The sequence below is a fragment of the Notothenia rossii genome, assembly GCF_949606895.1.
Source record: "Notothenia rossii genome assembly, chromosome: 4".
Lineage (NCBI taxonomy): Eukaryota > Metazoa > Chordata > Actinopteri > Perciformes > Nototheniidae > Notothenia > Notothenia rossii.
Window position 1 is genome coordinate 52313429 of NC_136902.1, and position 21359 is coordinate 52334787.

Below are 21359 nucleotides of genomic sequence, written 5' to 3' on the forward strand. Positions count from 1 at the left end.
TGTGCATTGTGTCAGGGACCCTGTGAATGATAACACCCATCATTTAAACGCAAGGGTCACCATTAAAAGTCACTTTTAGGGGGAAAACGCAGCCTCTGTCCATTTCGTTAACAAACTGATAGGCAAATGGACAAAAGTGGGAAAACGGCCGAGCCGCTGCTCCACTGCTCCAGGCTGTGTGTGCATTGTGTTAGGGACCCTGTGAATGATAACACCCATCATTTAAACGCAAAAACCACCATTAAAAGTCACTTTTAGGGGGAAAACGCAGCCTCTGTCCATTTCGTTAACAAACTGATAGGCAAATGGACAAAAGTGGGAAAAAGGCCGAGCCGCTGCTCCACTGCTCCAGGCTGTGTGTGCATTGTGTTAAGGGACCCTGTGAATGATAACACCCATCATTTAAACGCAAAAACCACCATTAAAAGTCACTTTTAGGGGGAAAACGCAGGCTCTGTCCATTTCGTTAACAAACTGATAGGCAAATGGACAAAAGTGGGAAAACGGCCGAGCCGCTGCTCCACTGCTCCAGGCTGTGTGTGCATTGTGTTAAGGGACCCTGTGAATGATAACACCCATCGTTTAAACGCAAAAACCACCATTAAAAGTCACTTTTAGGGGGAAAACGCAGGCTCTGTCCATTTCGTTAACAAACTGATAGGCAAATGGACAAACGGGGGAAAACGGCCGAGTCGCTGCTCCAGGCTGTGTGCATTGTGTTAGGGAACCCTATGAAGGGTGTACATGAGTGTATACATGTTTTAAATAGTAGGATACCTCCAGGGCACATCACCACATTTTACAAGCCAGGGAAGGTGCATGGATCCTGGGTAAACATTGATTAAGTGTTTTTAAATGTGTGGAACAGTGTTTTGTCACTTTCAAAACTCTCCTGTCATTGACCGGAGAAATTGGGTCGATGTTGTATTCAATCTGGCCATTAATATTCCAGTGAGACGAAGTACGTACATTGACCGGAGTGATCCCATGTTCATTTTGTCCAAAAACCGTAACATTCCCTAGCCCTATTTAGGGGCAATGGATGTCCACTCTCGGGAGACGACAGACAGTGGTGCGGTTAGCCAAAGTGACAGACCTAATGTTAGCCCTATTTACAGGCAATGGACGTCCACTCTCGGGAGACGACCGACAGTGGTGCGGTTAGCCAAAGTGACAGACGTAATGTTAGCCCTATTTACAGGCAATGGACGTCCACTCTCGGGAGACGACCGACAGTGGTGCGGTTAGCCAAAGTGACAGACCTAATTTTACCCAGGGAAAAGTGGTGAAAATGAGAAAATGTATCCGAAAATAGTGCCTCATAATGTGGGCATGTGGACAGTAGCCAGAGACTGCAGGCACACACACATGCAGATATCCAGGGGGCGGAGCACATGGCTTTTTTTACCCAGAAATAAGTCTCTGAGAGGCGGGGAGACTCAGAGGACAGGCTGCGTCACCTCACTTTGTAACCCAGGAAAGGAGCAGGAATCCTGGCTGCGTGAGTGGTAAAAGCGCATTAAGCTGTTTTAATCCGACAGCCGCTGATGCGCACGGAAGTCTGGCCGTTTCGTTAAGATTTGAATGGCCAAATTGGCGGAAATCTGTCCGTTTCGTTAAAACGCCGGACTGGAGCCTGTGCAGGACCCCAGTGAGAGCTCCAGATTGTGTGCACTATGTGAGGGAACCATATGAACGGTGTACATGAGTGTTAAAAGTGCATTAAACGGTTTTAATTCAACAGCAGCCGCTGACAATCACACTGAGCCGGATTTGTGGGTAGGCTGAGTGTTAAAGGTGCATTAAACTGGTTTTAATTCAACAGAGGACAGGCTGCTTCATATCACACTTTTACCCAGGCAATGAGCCGGATTTGTGGGTAGGCTGAGGCATTAAACTGTTTTAATCCGACAGGCGCTGATGCGCACGGACGTCTGGCCGTTTCGTTAACATTTGAATGCGCGGAAATCCGTCCGTTTCGTTAAAACGCCAGCCTGGAGCCTGTGCAGGACCCCAGTGAGAGCTCCAGACTGTGTGCACTGTGTTAGGGAACCATATGAACGGTGTACATGAGTGTTAAAAGTGCATTAAACTGTTTTAATCCGACAGCCGCAGGTGCTGACGGAAAGCAGGCTGAACAAATGGATTATTTTACCCAGGAATAAATGTTTGCAAGGCGGGGAAAGTGTTCCTGCAGCCCCTCCATAACGGTAATAATGATTAGAAATGATTTCCAGGACAGAAAGCCGTTTTTAAATGTGGAAAAAAACATTTTAAACTGTTTAAAAAGCACAAAGTGATTTGAGTGCAGTTCTCATGTGTCCCCACAGGAGGGCGCATCATCCCAGGGAGCACAGTGCATTAACAGTAAAAAGTACAACAAAAACAGGGCAAATCAATGGATTTAAAGTGCAGGGAAGCTCTGAACCACACACAGGTACATTCCTAAATCCCCACCATGGTGACCACGGTGATTTAAACTAGTTTCTGCGGGGAAAAGAGTGCTAAAAATCTGATTAAAGCCTGCTAACAGTGTGGTAAAAGTCTGATTGTGTCAGAGACCCATAGTAATGCAGGGTCGGGCCGGGTCAGTACTTGGATGGGCCAGCCTGGGAATACCCGGTGCTGTAAGCTTTATTTAAATACAGGTACATCCATGGTGATAAGATAAGATTTATACCCTAAAATAGCATGCTAAGCGTGGGTGTATTAGTTTCAAAGCATGCACACTCTGCTCATGTCAGACTTCCATGAAATAGACCGGGAAAAGCACCTCTCTGTGGCTGCTCACAGACCCCCGAAGTAGCTCCAGCTCTGCTTCCTAATATGGGCAAACAGGTTTTTTCACACCTCCAGGAGATGGACCAGGAAAAGCACCTCTCTTTGGCACCTCACAGAGCCCCAAAGGACGGCCTAATGACCTCCAGCCTCTCTCCCTCACATGGAGCTCAGGTTATTTCATACCTCCAGGAGAAGGACCGGGAAAACCACCTCTCTGTAGACCCTGACAGAGCCCCAAAGGACGGACTAAGGACCTCCGGCAACAGTGGCACTTCCATAACCTCGTGCACGGTGAGTCCCCGGGCCCCCGGACTTAAGCACTCCCCCACGGACTAAACCCAGATGATCACACCCTACAGAACCTCATGCCCCTGGTAACCCTAAAGGGGGTGGATTTTGCGGTGCTTTACCGTCCGCACATCGGCATCCATATTCGGCCTTCTTCACGACACCACCACCCCTTCTTTGGAGGATATTCTCATGCTCCTGGTAACCCTTTAAATAGTCTGATACTACCAGGGCTCATCACCACACTTTACAAGCCAGAAATAATGTTTAAATGGTCGGGGAAAGTGTTTTTAAACGTCTGGAAGAGAGTTGTAGCTTGTCATTTTGCACGATATCATTTAACATTGAACATCTCCTGGAAATGCACAGAATATGTCCATTTCCAGGAGAGATTCCATGTTAAATGATATCGTGCAAAATGACAGGCTATAACCCAGGAACAAGTGTTTGAAAGGCGGGGAAAAGTTGTTTAAAATAGTCGGAAAAGTGTTTTTAAACGTATGGAAGAGCGTTTTAGCCTGTCATTTTGCAGGATATAATTTAACATGTAACCTCTCCCGGAAATGCAAAGAATATGTTCATTTTCAGGAGAGGGTCAATGTTAAATGATATCCTGCAAAATGACAGGCTAAAACACCCAGGGATACATGTTTGAAAGGCGGGGAAAAGTTGTTTAAAATAGTCTGATACGTCCAAGGCGCATCACCGCATTTTACAAGCCAGGGAAGGTGTCTTAATCATGGGTAAACATTGTTTAAATAGTCTGATACCTGGCACTGTATTTGCCCCTGGGAATCTTCAAGGTTATACTAATGTTTTATTATTTATTTAATTATCAAACAATTTTTACAAAAACAGTATACAAAATATACATAATAAACATCATAACAACATGATTAGCAGGGGCCTGGGGGCCATATTAGCCGTCTAACTTGTACGGTGCACCGGGGAAAAAAGGTTGAGTCCACGGCCCCTGTCCCCTCATCAGGAGTATCAACCGGCCCTGAAGAAGAGGTATCGCTGCTCTCCGCCCCTGAGTCCTCTTCGGAGGTAGCTGACGGTGGTAGACCTCCTTCTGATGATGCTGCTGCAGCTGCTGCCGCCCTGAACATGGAGCGGATCTTCAATCCCTCCTTTATTCCAGGCGTATTCGCGTAGAACCGGTCTGCAGTGCTTACGTCGTGACACATAAACCTAGCGAGAATCGACCTGCTTTCTGGATCTTGGTGATGCTTGATATTGTCAGCCAGGGCAGTGCGCAAGATGGTGAAGGTGACGGCTGTTTCTAGCCCAGCATCAGCCCAAGCCCTCTTCAAGTGAGCGTTCAGGTTCTTGGAAGCGTGCTTCCCCGTTGTGAAAAGGAAGAATTCACTCTGAGGACCGGACAAGCCCTCTTTTATCCCCATCCACCGCATGACCCAGCTAAACTCCTTTATTGTAAGCACCAGCTGTGCTTCGCCAAATGTCTTGGCAGTCTTGTGATCCTTCACGTGGATGATGTAGCCCTCAACAGTGCCCCTTCTGTCCGCCTCAAAAACCTCCGTGTTGGTCGTGTTTGCGTACACACCCGGACGGTGGCCATACAGGAGGCTCCAATGGAGGGTTAGATAGCCATATAGCAGGTACTGGGTGATTGAGGTCGGATTGCTAGCCATCAGGTCAAGGAGATCAGGGATGCGCTTCTCAGCGGCCGCCATGGCGGCGAGAAGCTCCGCCTGGCTCGGCAGACGATCCAGCTTGTTCCTCTTCACCTTAAACTGGTGGACAGTGACAGACTTTTTCAAATCGTTCATGTTGGCTTTCACCTCTCTGATGATGTGGGTCATATCAGACTGGGTGAGCCTGCACCCCTGGAGCTTTGACGCAGACAAGTACCTCAGGAAATGGTTCACAGTCTTCAGGAACAACAGCGATGTTGTGACTGCCCGGCCCGACTTTGAAATATACTCGCTCCAACCACGGGCACTCTTTGTGTCTTTTAGAAACAACCAGTCTGACAGCCGGTCAACACCATGGGCCATGAATACTAGGAAGTTCTTTATCCGGCTGACATTGGACATACAATTCTCTTTCCGTTTTACTGTCGGTGCGACACCCTCACAATGACCTCTGTATGTCTGAATGTACGTCTCCATGCTTTTAGGCAACGTGATTTCACGCATGGTATTCCCCCGTCCCTTCCCAGTGGACCAGTGATTTCGGGGAGAGGGCCAGTCCTTAGCCAGATTAGCTTTCAGCTTATTGAAGACAGACGCACGGGTCTTCTGGCACACAGGGGTCTCACTACCGGAGGCTTCTGTGGACCGCATGACAGTCTTCACCGGGGTCTCACTACCGGAGGCTTCTGGGGACCGCATCACAGACTTGAGAGGGGTCTCACTACCGGAGGCTTCTACGGACTGCATGACAGTCTTCACTGGGGTCTTGCTTCCGGAGGCTTCTGGGGACCGCATCACAGACTTGAGAGGGGTCTCACTCGCAGAGGCTTCTATGGACCGCATGACAGTCTTCACCTGGGTCTCAGTACCGGAGGCTTCTGGGGACCGCATCACAGACTTGAGAGGGGTCTCACTACTGGAGGCTTCTACGGATCACATGACAGTCTTCACCGGGGTCTTGCTTCCGGAGGCTTCTGGGGACCGCATCACAGACTTGAGAGGGGTCTCACTACCGGAGGCTTCTACGGACCGCATGACAGTCTTCACCGGGGTCTTGCTTCCGGAGGCTTCTGGGGACCGCATCACAGACTTGAGAGGGGTCTCACTACCGGAGGCTTCTACGGACCGCATGACAGTTTTCACCGGGGTCTCACTACCGGAGGCTTCTGGGGACCGCATCACAGACTTGAGAGTGCTTCCTGGGTTTTAGACCCTGTTTTAGCCTGGAGCGCAGGGTCTTCACCTCATCAATGAGGGCATCCTTCTGAGCCCTCAATGCCACATTTTCCAGCCCCACCTGCCTGCAGTCCTCTTCGTCACACTCGGTATGTGGGGAGAAGGGTGGAGGGTGCACCGGGTATTCCTCCTCATTGTCTATATCCAATGATGTAGCCATTCCAATGATGGGATTAGTCTCTCGGAGGTCATGGAGCAACTGCATGGCCACACTATGCTTCAGCCTTGCCATGACCTGATGTGCCTCATCTCGGGAGAACTCAGGGTGGTCACAAGTTACATGACGGTGTAGTCTCTTCCCAGCATACGAACACCCTGTGATGGGACAGGGTTTGGTCCGAACATTTATTCTGCCACTGGCCATTTTAAGAATGATGCCTCTTTCCTCCAGGTTCCGCACTGCATGTTTGTGCTTAAGGGGCTTATTCAAAGTCAGATAGCAGAGTCTGCACACCGGGCATTCGGACAACATCCTTCCTAAAACACACACAATGAATTGTATTTAACTGGTTTTCTGTTTCTCCGTTTATATGCGTTAGCTAACCGGTGATTGCAACCATGGGTCCGATGCTTCAATGCAGGGAACACGGACCAAGGGGAGGACTTGGGTTACCACCTGGTTAAAATGGTCCCACCTCCGCACCAACGCGGGGCTGGTGATGGGTCTGATACATTGATTGTTTTTTGTTTCATGGTTCTGCCACGAGCTCACAAGACAGTTTTGGGTACGAAAACGTGGGGATAACAGTACCTCCGGGCGCTCCATCCGGCTCCGGCCTTCGCCGCAGCGGGGGGAAGAGGCATTGAACCCCTCGCACCTGCCCCCGGAGGAGGCAGGGGAGTCAGGTACCCGGAGGCGCACGGTGGACGGCCAGTTCGAGGCCGCCACACCGCACTGGAGTCAGGGTTCCGAGTTTTTCGAGCCAGGTCCCGGTGAAACGCAGTACGGAGCACCCGGCAGGAGCCTCCAGCAGACCCCCCCGCGCGGTTCCCTCGTCCCTCGGAAGAGGCGGAGAGGTGGGTGTTTTTCATCTGCTGGCGGACTGCCCGGGAGAACGTGCTGCTCGGGAGCCAGGCTCAGAGTTAGTGGCAGTGAGAGCCTGTGCACCTGCCTTTTACAGCAGGCACGCGCTGGTATCGGGGTGGGGAGAGAAGGTAGAAGCAGAGGCTGCAGAAACAGCCAGAGCCTTCCCCTCTAACACACCCCTCATTCGGTCCATAAGCACTGGGCAGAGTCCCCTATCAACTCTCCTTATATTCCTCCGGAGACCAGTTGGGACATGGCAGCATCCCACTTCTCCTGGTAAGCACACCTTCATCTAGGCTGCACTGTTACGTGTCCTGACTTGTAGGGGTTCTCTCCTCTATCTACACTCTTCTTGTCATCTTTGTAAAACGATATCAGACTGGTAATTGACACAGCCATTACTTCTAGTTAAATTCAGTGTGGCTAAAATGAAAAGCTTTGTTAAAATATGCAAGCACGCAAAAGTCAAATTCAGTTTTATTGTCAAAAATTCTACATCCAGAAATATCGAAATATCGTTTCCCACAGTGTGACATGTATCCATAAAACAAAACAAAAAGGGCCTAGATAAACGTGGTATACATTAAACAAAACAAAAAGGGCCTAGATAACCGGGGTATACAGTTTAAAATGTTAATATATTTAAAGTGTTCAAAGTGCAGTTTCAGTGCAAGTCAGTTGAAACGATTAAGTTGGCGTGACGTTGAAGTCGTGCGACCCTGCTGCTGTACTGGCTTGTAGTTCGTTTATAGCATAATGTTAGCATTTCGCTTTTGGCAGCTAGATTTATGATTAAAAAATTATAAAAGTAGGGTTGATATGTGGAGATTATCCGGCTGAACAAAACGTGATCCCTCTCTTAAATGTGTGTCAACCACAGACCTTATTTCGAGCTATTTTCCAAAATCCTATGGAGAATTTGCATTGGTTTTTCACGAAGGAACCGGAAGAAGTTTACTTCCGGGTTTTACGACGCGTCACTGCGGTTCTCTATAGACTGTATATATAAATGGACGTAGGGTCCGTGACGTCACCCATAGGATTCTGCAGAGTTGCCGAGAAGCCCTTAGTAGGCGGAGTCGGCCACTAACGGCTCGACAGTGACGTCAGAGTTCAACTCCCACCAGCATGCTCCAAATAAGGGCAAAGAGGCGGAGCCGAGGCGGGACCTGCTGCCACCGAGCTGAAAGTTCCAGAGCTAGTCGAAGCTACCAAGCTAAGCTAACATGCTCACCATCTGCACACTGCCGTGGCATTTTACTGTTCTAAGGTAAGCGGACATGAAACTACTCAGCAAAACTATAAATAATAATCTAAGTTATTGAGGTTTTAGCATAATAATTCGGAATCTTAAAATCCCTTAACGTTTGTATGCAATTGTGCTAGATTCAACACTGGAATCAAGCAAATATTAATATGTTTGCATGACATTAGTTATTTATATTTTGATATCACTTAATTATACGTTTAATACATTTAAGTCAAGCTAAGGTACATGTGATGGTAGCTAGTTAGTGCTCTTACCTGCTTACCAAACAGCATAATAACCAGACTGTATCATTAAAACTAAGTACCAGTTATAGATCCTTGACTTTAGACAAACAATTCAAAAGACAACATGTATTTAAAGACCAATCTTTATTTGAATGTGCCTCTTAACCTGATATATTAGTTATACAGTAATAGTATTGACAATCTAAAAAAATGTAGCAACTCAACAGTCAACTTTATGTTTCTTATTGTCTAAAGCATTTGTTATTTTCATTTTCCCCCTCTCATAATCAGTGTGGACGGATTGAGACAGCGTGGTGTCCAGAAAACTGCAGAGACTTCAGGGAGAAACCTCCGTGTGATGGACGTCCTGTCTGTTTGTTTGGCCCGGAGAGGACTGAGGGTCTTTCCTCAGCGAGGGGGACCAGGCCTGATGGAGGAGCCCATGCTGGGCAAAGCTGATACCAACTGCACAGGCCTAGTCTGTCACTCTATTTGACTAAATGTGTTTACTTGTACATTTAATAGTTTTACACCTTCTGTCCATATGTGCTTTTTATTTAAAACATGTTTGATTAAGCTTTGGTTGACATTTCAATAAATTGTATTTGTTTTTGCACTCCTTTTGTCCATTATTCTTACTGAAAATGTTAGATTACACATTCACATCTGACTGAAGATTGGCCCCATTTATTTGTGACGTTGCAACTCTGCGGTACAAGGCACAAGTGGTGTGAAGCTCATAAAGCGAGGCAAATAGAAATAATTAGCTGATGGAGTGTAGATGTGGAAATAGGTGCATTCGATCAGCTGACTGTTTATACAATAAAAGTAGTTTCTTACTGTGCTGGTCTTAAAATCTCATAGCATCAGCTTTTAATTTTCCTCTTGGATGTTCTTGACCCTCAGAGAAGGAGAAAATGTAGTGTCTTTTGTTGGAGATTTGGAGGATGTTGAAAACCAACCTCGTCTCCGCGTGTCGTTTTATAAGCTGGGTGAATTCGGGAAAATAAAGGGATTAAGAAACACCAGAATACAAGTTAAACAATAATCCTGCTTTTAATGATATACAGTAACGATACAAAATACAAATACAAAGAAATCACGAAGCACTCTGCAGAGTACTCCGGGCTCAGGTTCTACCCCCCGTGTGAGACAGGTCTCAGGAACGGCCGGTGAAAAACAAGAGCGCGAACCAAAGGAAAACACAGTCTTTCATACTAAAACACAGGAGGAGGTGTGTGCCTGCTTTCCCCCAGAGGTCATCTTATTGGCAGAGACCAACACATGGCCTGTCGCACCCAATCAGTGCGACACAGCAGCTTGTAGCCAGCACACACACATCTCCTTTATGGCCCTTTGTCCCTGAGTCCATCTTCCCGCCTCCTGACTGCCACACACAAGTTAAAAGTATGTTTTAAGATATAGTTGTTATAGTTGGCTAAATATACGTAATACATGTTAATTACTTTCATATCAATAACAACGAGGAACACATTACCTATGCTCTTAAGCAGTATTAGAGATGCTTTTCAAATAGTCAAACTTCACACAGGCCTAATACAGAGAACACCCTCATTAGTCCTATAGCCCTTCCATTTGTTTGAGCTATTGTTCACATCTTTACTTCAAATAAAAGGTTTCACATTGTATATTTCCAGCTTCCTTTACACATACTGCTATTATTAACACAAAGTAACCAACCACACACCTCTATTGAAAACAAGTCGATTCCCCTGACAATTGACATGCTGAAACTCCTCGGAATGCGCTACCTCCCCCAACTCTCTCATCCCTGTCATAAAAAACTGCTTCCATTTCATATAGAGTAATGAAAGATGTTTAAGCTAATTTCTCCACAATGTTTGTAGCCATTTAGTACCCACACATGAAAGAATAAGAACAGAGGTATAGTTGACCAGTAATCATGTAGCAGATCTATTTACTGCAATGAAAACACACACACATCTGCTTCAAGCCTGTGTAAGCACACCCTTCTTTTACGAGGGAAACATTCCAGCGTCTGGCCCTATTCCCAAATAAGGGTGTCCCCTTCTCACCTCTCTCTCTATACACAAGGACTTCACCTCAATATATTGGGGAGGGAAAAGATACTTTGTCCTTTCTAATTTAACACACATGAATATATATAAGGTGGCATTAAAAGGAATATACCAGATTGAACTTTCCGGCCATACCACGTTACTTTAATCCTTCAAATAATTCAAATAATCCTTCACTTTTAGGCATGTCCTTTCCTAACAAAAATTACAGGAAACATAAAACATATTATTGCAGAACAAGTGTGTTATTTATGAAAGTGGTGTGTTTGTGTGTTTAGGGGCTGTAGATATAATTATTTTGTAATTGTAATGTTTTTTTTTTTATTTCAACAGTGAGCTACAAAGATAATCAGATTATGAATGAACAATATGAAGTTCATCAACATTGAAATATGTTATTATCAAAATAATATTTAACTGTTATCAAAACGTAGTACAACTGTAGAAGCTTGCTCTGTTGTCTCGCTGAAAGAATAACTTTTACCACGTTTTTTGAACAATATTCAGAGATAAATAGTAACAGTTCTCACTATGTGTTAAATATCTTTGCCTTTAATACATTAAATTAGAAAGCTGACAAAATCATATTGCTTGTTAACATTTAAATGTAACTTTTTGCACAGAAAAAACCCTCAACTTCACTGGTGTGTAGGTGATCTAGTATTGTTTAATGGAATGTATATCAGTGTATTAAAGTCAATACTTCATTCATTTAAACCAATATCTTTCTTGATTCTTTGTACAGTATGAAAAAAAGAGTCTTTGTACCTGAGCTGAAGTTCACTGCTGTGAGGAATCCAGTTCTGTCTCTCACTCTCTGGTCCAGCCTGTCTGCATCACCTGGACACCTTAAACAAACATATATATATGTAAAGTACCATGTGTAAAAACAATATAACTGATTCTCTTCTGTTGAACTTGTTGGATTGTGTATTGTCCGAGTCAGGGTCCTTTTTATTTAACTGTAACTTTGGAAGTTGTGTTACCAATGCTTACTGTTTATTTGATACCCATTTGGTAATCCAATTAATAAAAACAACAAGGTTTGGGTTCGTTCTTCAGATGACTGTGACGTTAACGTGTAAGCTCAATAATGAACTCCAGCTCAACCAACCATATTGTAATATCTAAGTAATCATCTTGAAATATGACATTAATAATTGTAATATATACACACATCTTATTGTGAGGTTGATTTCACATACACTACTACTTCGACATTAGCTTGTCTACATACTTGAGCATAGCCAATTTAAATTAACCTTAGTGATGCATACAGTTCCTACCTACATAATAAAATATCTCTCTAAGTTACAAGGATGACCTTATTTTATCAACCTCAAACAGAAGCTGTTTGTTCAACAGTATTATCCCACTTTACACTTAACACTTCTCTATTTCGTTTTAACCTTTATATATACAGTCTATGATTTTAACTTGGAGGGTACGATTAGCATCGTTAGCACCGATGTAGCTATCACTCGCTTACACGCTAACCCAAGCCTTAACATTCATTACGTCGATTAAAATCATTAACACATAAATAAAGCACTCGAATTTCACTTACCGCAAAACCGCATTCATGCCCGTCTGTTTTAACCGCAGAGCGAGTCACAATAGCCCAATATATAAGCATGAAGAACAAACGACCATGGCCGGCTTCAAGTTGTGTTTCCTGGATGAACTGACCAGGCAGAGTCCCTGTAGCTAGCTTCACGGAGCAGCTAGCAGAGAGACAAGAAGCTAGCAGTAGCAGTCACTTGACAGAGCGGTCACTCAATGTGACCACGCCCTAATTTATGCAAAAACTTTAAGACCTAATATAAATAAAAGGGTCGTGTTAGAAAACAATTCACTCACAGATCCATAATCATGAAGGTGGAATCTAACTATATCGATAATAAAATGTATGGAGCCAGGGGTAGAAACATGTTTTTTTCTGCTGTAAAATTGGGCATTTTAACATGGGGGTCTATGGAAATTGCTCCTTTCTGCAGTCATCGCCTATCGGCCAATATATGAACTGCAGTATGTAGCACTTCCGTATTGGCGTCCCGGCTCTTCCCCAGAGTTTGCCGCTTGGTATTCACTCTCTGTCCCAAACGGCTTGTTGGAGCTCCTGTCCCCCCTCCCTGTGAGCCCAGTGTGCTCTGATTGGTCGGGACGTTGCGAGGCTCGTCGCTGCGAGGAGCGGACAGGTTTCCAGGATCGGCGATACAACGAGAACAAGCGAAACTCATCCTGAGCAGTGAGCACACAGAAACACTCAAAGCCGAAGTAAAAACAATAAGTGTGGCTTGATATTGAGTAAGAAAAAGGTTTAGAACGCTGTGAGAATGGGTCTGCGGAGAGCATTTCTCCGCCATCCCAACTCGTCTATTACCAGCGTTCAGGGAGCTCTATGCAAGTCAATGGGACTCCCTGTTAGTTAGCCAAGGGATCCTGGTGTGTGAGGTGCTCCGCGGATTGGTCCATTTGGGCCAATCCGGTCATTTGTTGTTGATTTGGGTGTTCACACGTCACAGAACCCAGGGAGCAGAAAATGAGAAATGTCCAACGAGGCGTTCTGTGGCAGCATAGACATGTCTTTTCTGTGTTAGAGTTTTACTCGCTCTAGGGTGTACTTTGAGGGTTTTTTACTCTGCCGACCGTTTACATGCAGAAAAACCTTCATAACACACAAGGGGACGGGTAATAACCGGAAAAGCATGACATGGGCCCTTTAATAAACTAATATATATATGTTTCTTGTAAAGTGTTAAAGTTTGAAGGTGAGGGTTTGATCTAAGAACACTCAGGTAAAAGAGGTGTGGAGCCCTCACTGCAGAGTGAGAAATCGAGGAAGGACTTGTGGAGTGATTTGGGGAGTATTTCTGACTTGTAGCGGTTGAGTTTGAAGAACCTACATCCAGTGTGAGGGGTATGTGGGGGAAACTTCTAAAGCAATTGGAGTCAGGACTCAGAGAGACACGAGGAGAGCTGAACATTTGATGGCAAACACTGATGGTTTATTTGGAGCTTCGGCCGAAGAATTCACAAGACATGTCACGGGCCACGGTTTGACCACACGGTTGAGATGCCACAATCAATTCTGAAGATCTCCACCCCAGACCCATGTATCTAGCTAGTTCTGAGAGAATAATCAACATTGTGCATAACAAGATAGAAGCATAACAACTCTATCAGCTGACGCCAACAGGCAGGAACAGGGACACAGAACACTGAGAGCACAGCAGCCAAGGTTACAGGTGCGTGTGCTCAGTCAGGACAGTATGAACTGATACACTGGGTCAAAGTTATGGGCCTTGGGAAATATTTCCCCAACAGGTAGCACTGATGGATTTGGGGTAGACGTAGAGCTTGGTGTCTTTGATGTTACAGTGGAAATGTGTGTCTGCGTAGTTAAAAAACAATTAGGAGAATGTTTATGGAGATCTTTGTGTACAGTCATGGAATGAACTCTGGGTGTACGGGTCTGTGAATGTTTTAGTGTGTGTTGATTGATATATTCGCTGTTTTGCAGAGGAGCCCCCCCCCCCCCCTTTTTTTTCAGTGTCTGCTATTATAAAACAGATTCCACTGCAGAGGAAGAATACTGCAGAGGACTCCTGAACCACACACACACACACACACACACACACACACACACACACACACACACACACACACACACACACACACACACACACACACACACACACACACACACACACACACACACACACACACACACACACACACACACACACACACACACACACACACACACACACACACACACACACACACACACACACACACACACACACACACACCAGAACAGAGGATGCAGTAACTTTAGTTACTTTTAGTATCCTTCTATTGGTCAATTACCTGTATGGTTCTGGTGACATTGAACTGACCAGTTACAACCTTCCCAGGCCAACAATCTTAAAAAACTAATTTGCATTGTGGAAAGCATCCGTCATAAGAAGTCATTTACCACAGGGGGACAAACATTGATCCTAAATATCCCCTTCAGGTTACACTTCTCTGCTTTAAATAATAATGGGTAGTTTTTTTCACAAAAAAGTTCAGTAAACCAGTTAGATTCTTTTGAATGATGTCTACTCTTTTCTCCCCAATTAAACAATTAAACATTCACTATAAATATGCAACTTTTGTCTATTTGCAAAAGTTTAACTGCTGGAAAAAAAAAATGTTCTACTTATCTTTAAAGTCATTTTCTTTTTGTGTTTTTTATTGGCCTGAAATTAAAATGACCAGCACATAATAATAATAATACATTACATTTATAAAGCGCTTTTCCTGGTGCTCAAAGCGCTTACAAGCAAGTAAAACAAAAATAACAACAAAAGTAGAAAGTGCTAAGCTAGGAGGAATAAGGGCAAGGGGTTAGTTGATTAGGAGTTGAAGGCAAGAGTGAAAAGGTGAGTTTTGAGGGATTATTTGAATGATGTGAGAGTGTTGGCGGATCTGACGTGGCTGGGGAGGGAGTTCCAGAGTGAGGGGGAGGCTGCTGCGAAGGCCCTGTCACCCCAGGTCCGGAGCTTTGTCCTGACGGGCTGCAGTAGGTTAGCTTCAGCAGACCTGAGGTCACGGGTGGGGGTGTGTCGTTCGATGAGGTCACAGAGGTAGGGGGGGGCAAGGTTGTTGAGGGCTTTGAGTTGAGGACAACTCACATGCATTTAGTTTGCTGTGTAATGCCTCCTAGCCATCCTGTTCTTTTTCGATATCTTATGTTTATGCGACAATAAACATTTTCATGAGAGAACCTGGAAGGTTTAATTATTATTAATTCTTTCATTCGGCTCAAGGCAAGATCATAAAAACTGAGGCGGAGGACATTATACAAATAACATTTGAGTCTGAATTAATTGAGCCATTTGTGAGGAAATGTGGTGATTACTGCTGGGCTTACTCTCTGTTTCAATGCTAAACATGCTGCCAGCAGGGATCCTATTGGTCAGCTCCATCACTCTGAGAGACAGAGGTGAAGCAGCTGGGCAGCTGTAGCATGTGTATTGCAGGACATGTGTTGGACACAGACTGTATGGATGGACTCTGTGTCCAACAGGCAGGCTGCAGTGTAACATCAGAGGAGACTGGGGAATTGTACATTCTCAAATTACATCACCTAGAACTAACTTGTGAATGCAAAACCAATGCAGAGCTGCCAATCACAGAAACCAAATGAAGCAATATGAAGTGATTTGTAAATATGAATACAGATTTGACTAAATGTTTTCATAAATATATTTTTCTCCAAGTGAAATTGGCATGGGACTTATGTTTACCCTCTCAAAGAACCAAAATTAAGAACCAAAAAGAACCGGAATCCAAAGAAGAACTGGAACCAGAACCGGAGCCGTTAAAATCCAAAAGATACCCAACCCTAGGTGTGATTGGATGTAAAACGCTTTGTTTCAAATGCAACCAATCACATGACTTCACTGATTTACTGTTGGATTCACAGTAGACTGGTTCCGGTCTTGATTCGGTCTCGCCCTCTTGAGTCGTGGTCTTGACTTGGTCTCGACCTCTTAAGTCTTGGTCTTGGTACACTCTGGTCTTGGTCTTGTATTGGTCTCGGTTTAGGTGATCTCGACTACAACACTAATTTGTGCACAGAAAGAAACCCACTGCATGTGTAGACTTATAAACAGACTTATGGACATATTCAAAAGAAGCTGAAACTATGTCTCTTTCAACAAGGTTCTTCTTGGACAGCCCTGTGTCAGGATGAGACCAGCGTCGTAGCACTCGAAACCAAAATAATTTCTACCAAATCTGATTAAAATTAAAGTGACAAGATTGATGCAGTAGATATTAAATACTTTTGTACTTTACTTGAATATGTTCTTTTCATGTAATACTTTATTATATCATGCTGTGTGTCCATCATCTCCCATTGATGTCTCAGTGCCCAACAGATGTCTGACTGACCATTATCCCTCACGCTGTACTAAAACTGTTTCCTGTGTGTGTGTGTGTGTGTGTGTGTGTGTGTGTGTGTGTGTGTGTGTGTGTGTGTGTGTGTGTGTGTGTATGTGCGAGGCATCTCCTTGGTAAAGGAAGCAATTGTAATGTTTCAGTTACCAAGGTGACCCATGTGCCTTATTGACCACATTCAATGCAGTATAATTAAGGGGCACTAAGTCGCTATGGCAACAGTGTGCGTAGGACGAGTTGCATAAGAGAGAGAGGAGACCCAAGTGACTCCTCTATAGTGTGTGTGTGTGTGTGTGTGTGTGTGTGTGTGTGTGTGTGTGTGTGTTTTGTTTTGTGCATGAACATGTGTGACCAATAAAGAAGGTTTCACCGTCCAATTCTAAATCTACTCTAACTCACCACAGGACCAATTCATAATGTGTGTTTATTCACCAGGCCTTACTTTGCATGTTTTTTAAAACTTTTCTTTTGGGTACAATTTTGTTATGTAATATTATTTTGGCTACAATATTGGTTTGCCAGACTTTTCTATGGAAACAATAAACGTCTTAACAGTTTACTCCCTACTGTACATTTAAAAAATGGCATGAAGTTATTGTGAACCAGGAGCGAAGTAATCTGAAATACAAACACCAAAATACGACAAATATAAATATATGTATATGGTAGCAAATCAGTCCAATCAAGGTTCGAGTTTTAATCTGAGCTTTATGGGGGTCTTTCAAACTAACTAAGCACACACACACACACACACACACACACACACACACACACACACACACACACACACACACACACACACACACACACACACACACACACACACACACACACACACACACACACACACACACACACACACACACACACACACACACACACACACACACACACACAGCAGCCGTATACTTGCTACAAACTTAAATATGAAAAGGTTCAACTACGCACCTCGCGCAGCACGCAGGAATAGATTGCGCAATAATTTATTGCGCACCTTGGAGGTGAAGTGCAGGCATATTGTCATCAAGAGATGCGTAGTTATTTTACAAAACATGTTTTTCTTTTAGCCTATTTACCTCGTTAACGTAAATAATACTCATTACATTGACACATGCATTATTTGTGATTAAAATAATGGTTGTTCGTAATGCGACCCCCACAGATGTATGATTTCACTGCTTCATCAGACCCCTCCTTATGGGAGCTCAGCTCCTATTGGCTCCCACATAACTCGAACCCTGATTCCTACTCCGATCTATTAACATGTCCCAAACGTGTTTCCTGAATAAATGATCTTCCTTAGGGATCCATCCTCGGTGTTTTTGGAGTTGCCGATTATTTCGTTGATGATGATGAGACCACTTTCACAGAGAGGGTAACGTAAGCAACAGGTGAAGTAGAGCCCGTCGCAGACGGCTCGTGCCCGCAGCCCCCGTCTTCGTCGTCGTCGTCCCGCGTGCTGCTGTACCTCCCCGTGTCCTCGCGGTCCTATCACACTGAGCTCGAGAGGCTGTACAGTGCACTTACTGCTACTAGCGACTCTACTGCAGTACAGACTGCTCGTGCCTGAACACGGAGCGGTGAACTGAGCTCAGAAGAGACGGAGCAGAGACAGCCTGCAGGTGAGAAACTGTTCATTTCTCATGATTCTCCTTTGTATATTTGAACAACGTTTACGTGGCGTAGCCTACTGTAAATATCCCTTCGGGTTGTACGGACTGAATAAAATAATATGGGTCTCATTTCAAAGTCACTCATGTCTCAGTAGCCTGTCATGTAGCCTAGCTGCTCGTTAAAGACCTGTGAGCGAGATTGGGCTGATAAGGATAACACAGAGTGTTTACTCCCTCCCTGTGGAAGGCTACATTTCCTTTACGTTATTATTATTTGTTCACTTTTATCCATTGGCCGTTTTATATTGACAACAGCAGGGGTTTTAAATATCTATTTAGAGACCCAACTTTTGTTGTTGATATTCAGGTGATTGTGTGGCAGCTAAAGTGTTTTGTTTTTTAAATCTCAAAAAACTGGGAAGTTTGATATCAGAAATTCGTGAAACAAAAACAAATCTTTGACCATAAGTTATAGAATGTGATTATTGTCAATATTACCAAGCTTGCCATTCTAATTCAAGAGTACTACAGCCGCAACATATGCATTTATTTGTATTTTGTTATGAATTATATCCATACAGATAAATACATGACTCCACAGAATATTGTTTATTCAACAAGGATCAAGTCTCGTGGCAGAACGTTGAGTTAGATTTATGCATTTATCAGCCAGCCAAGTTCAGTTCATATTCCTACAGCTGTGTGAGGAATAATGCATGTGAATGACAAGATACGTATGTTCTTGTTTTTATCATTCATCACCATCGGACAGCAGAGACCAATTGACACATCTTCAGAAATGTCTGAGAGTCCCAGTCCCAGACATCAGGACAAATACTTAGTAATACTGCAGGTCTATGCAGGTACTGTTAGTCCAAGAGGATTGTGATTTGTACCATAAAAAACCAGGAGGCAAATAAGATATTTCTGGCGTCTGAATTCCCTCAAAAAGTTGACGAATGGAAATTGATATTACATAAGTAATAGCTGATCAGAACATATTGGATCTGCGTGGACCTCTCAGTGGCTGATGGTATGGCTCTCCTTTGTTACTGTCATATGCTGCCTCCCAGGGAAATTTGACTGTTGGCTATTTGTGTTCCGCTGCCACATTAAGGTTGTGGTTCTGGTTTCCAAGGCATCGCTTTCTACCAGAAAAATAAGTGCCTTAGCATGCCAGGAATAATACAATTGAACAAAATATACAATAAAACAGCAGCAGTTTTCAGTTTTTCTACTTGTTAATGGCAACCACATAATACCTTTTTATGTTATCAGATGTATACCAAAATCAGTAGTATGTTTAAAAGGATCTTTACAATTGTGTTGGCATTTCTGTCACTGTTTTTAATTTGCTTGAATCGTTACCTTACATATAGACAGATTTTTGTATACATGATAATCAGAGCTATAACATTAACTGGGGTGTTCCCCAAGGCTCAATTTTAGGCCCTACACTTGAACTTGAAAAAGTCACCAATGACATACAGTCAGCTCTACATTGGGGTGTTTCCTTATGACCCTATTTTGGATACTGAGCATTGGATGGCTGAGAATGTTCTTCAGCTCATCAGGACCAAACTAAACTCTTGAGTATTGGTTCTGGAGCTCAGAGAGAGAGAGAGACAGGGTTTTAAACTACAACAACTTAATTTAAAGCAATGTCGACAAGTTAAAAACCGAGGGGTTGTATTTGATCCAGAACTTTGAGCCACACACTTGGTAACATAACATATTTTTCATCTTAAGAATGCTAGAGTCAAGCTATTTCTCTTCCAAGCCAGTACAGAGTCATTAATACATGCTGTTTTTAAATATATAATTATAGTATATATTTGTATTTGTTTTTTAAAGCTCTGGTCTTGGTCCTAGCTATTTATCACAATAGATTTAACACACTGTATGAACCCTCTATAAACCTCAGGCTTTCTGGTACTGACCTTTGAATCATACCTATGGTGAGGCATTTTTTCATTTGTATGGCCCACTATGGTGGAACAGCCTTCCAGAAGATCTGAGGGCGGTCCAACATTTTTATACTTTTAAGAGCCAACTCAATAACTGCCTTTTTAATTTGACTTTTATTTAATTGTATATTTTCCCTTTTTATCGACTTTATGTATGTTGTTGCTCATGCTTTTGTATTCACTTAAAGGTCACCTATTCTGCAAAATGCACTTGTTCATGTCTCTTCTACATCAACATGTGTCCCCTCTGTGGAAAGAGACTCTGAAAGTTTCAGGGAAAAAGATTCTCTCCCTTTTTGTCCTGATCCATTTATATAAAAACCTGTCTGAAAATGAGCTGATCAGATTTTGGCCACTTTATGATGTCATAAGCAGGGGTGCACATAACTTTCTCATTGAGGTACTCAGATGAGTACCTGGAGTCAGTGTTTGGTACTCCAACTTCTGGCTCCACTCAAAGTTATTTGATGAAGCCCTCTGTATCGCGAACGTCAACGTGGGGGGGGGGGTTGCTAGTGGAGTACTTCATCAAAGTCGACGGAGGGGGGGGGCTAGTGGAGTACTTTGTGAAAGTCGACGGGGGGGGGGGGGGGCTAGTGGAGTACTTCGTGACCACAGAGTGTGAACGTTGTGATCAGCTGTTTTAGCGCAGTTCTCCAGTGAAGGGGGGGAGTCTCCCTCCGCAGCCGGTTGGCGTAGTTTTGGCACAATTCCATTGTACAGACCAACATTAACAGCAGCCCTGTCTGTGCACACAGAGACCGACTCTGTCGTCCGGTGATCTAACCACCTTCTGGAAAAGCTTCACAAGTACGTCGGTACGCAAATGCGCTTTGTGACACAAGTGACGGTACGCATTTCAGATTGTTGCCGCGCATGCGTACCTGCGTAACAGTTATGTGCACCCCTGGTCCTAACGTTTTTTTGGCTTGTGTAGCCATTACCTAATCACCAACCAAGATAACCCCCCCCCACCTTATCACCTAAATCTCCTCCTGAGCACCATTGTGTTCTTTTTAACCAAAAATAGCTGTTTGGAGCCAAATACTTCAGAGACATGTTCTGTATCTGAGACCTATTATATATTGATGAACATTTTTATAATAGGGGACCTTTAAGTAAAGTTTTCAATGCAGGACATATAACCAAGTATTTCTATACTTTAGTATTTCCACTTTTATATTTATAATAAGATAGTACTTCTTCCACCAGCTGTCTGAAATATCTTTATAATGATAAGGGTTGGATTTAAAAAAAAAAAGATTCTGCTTGGGATCCTTTCA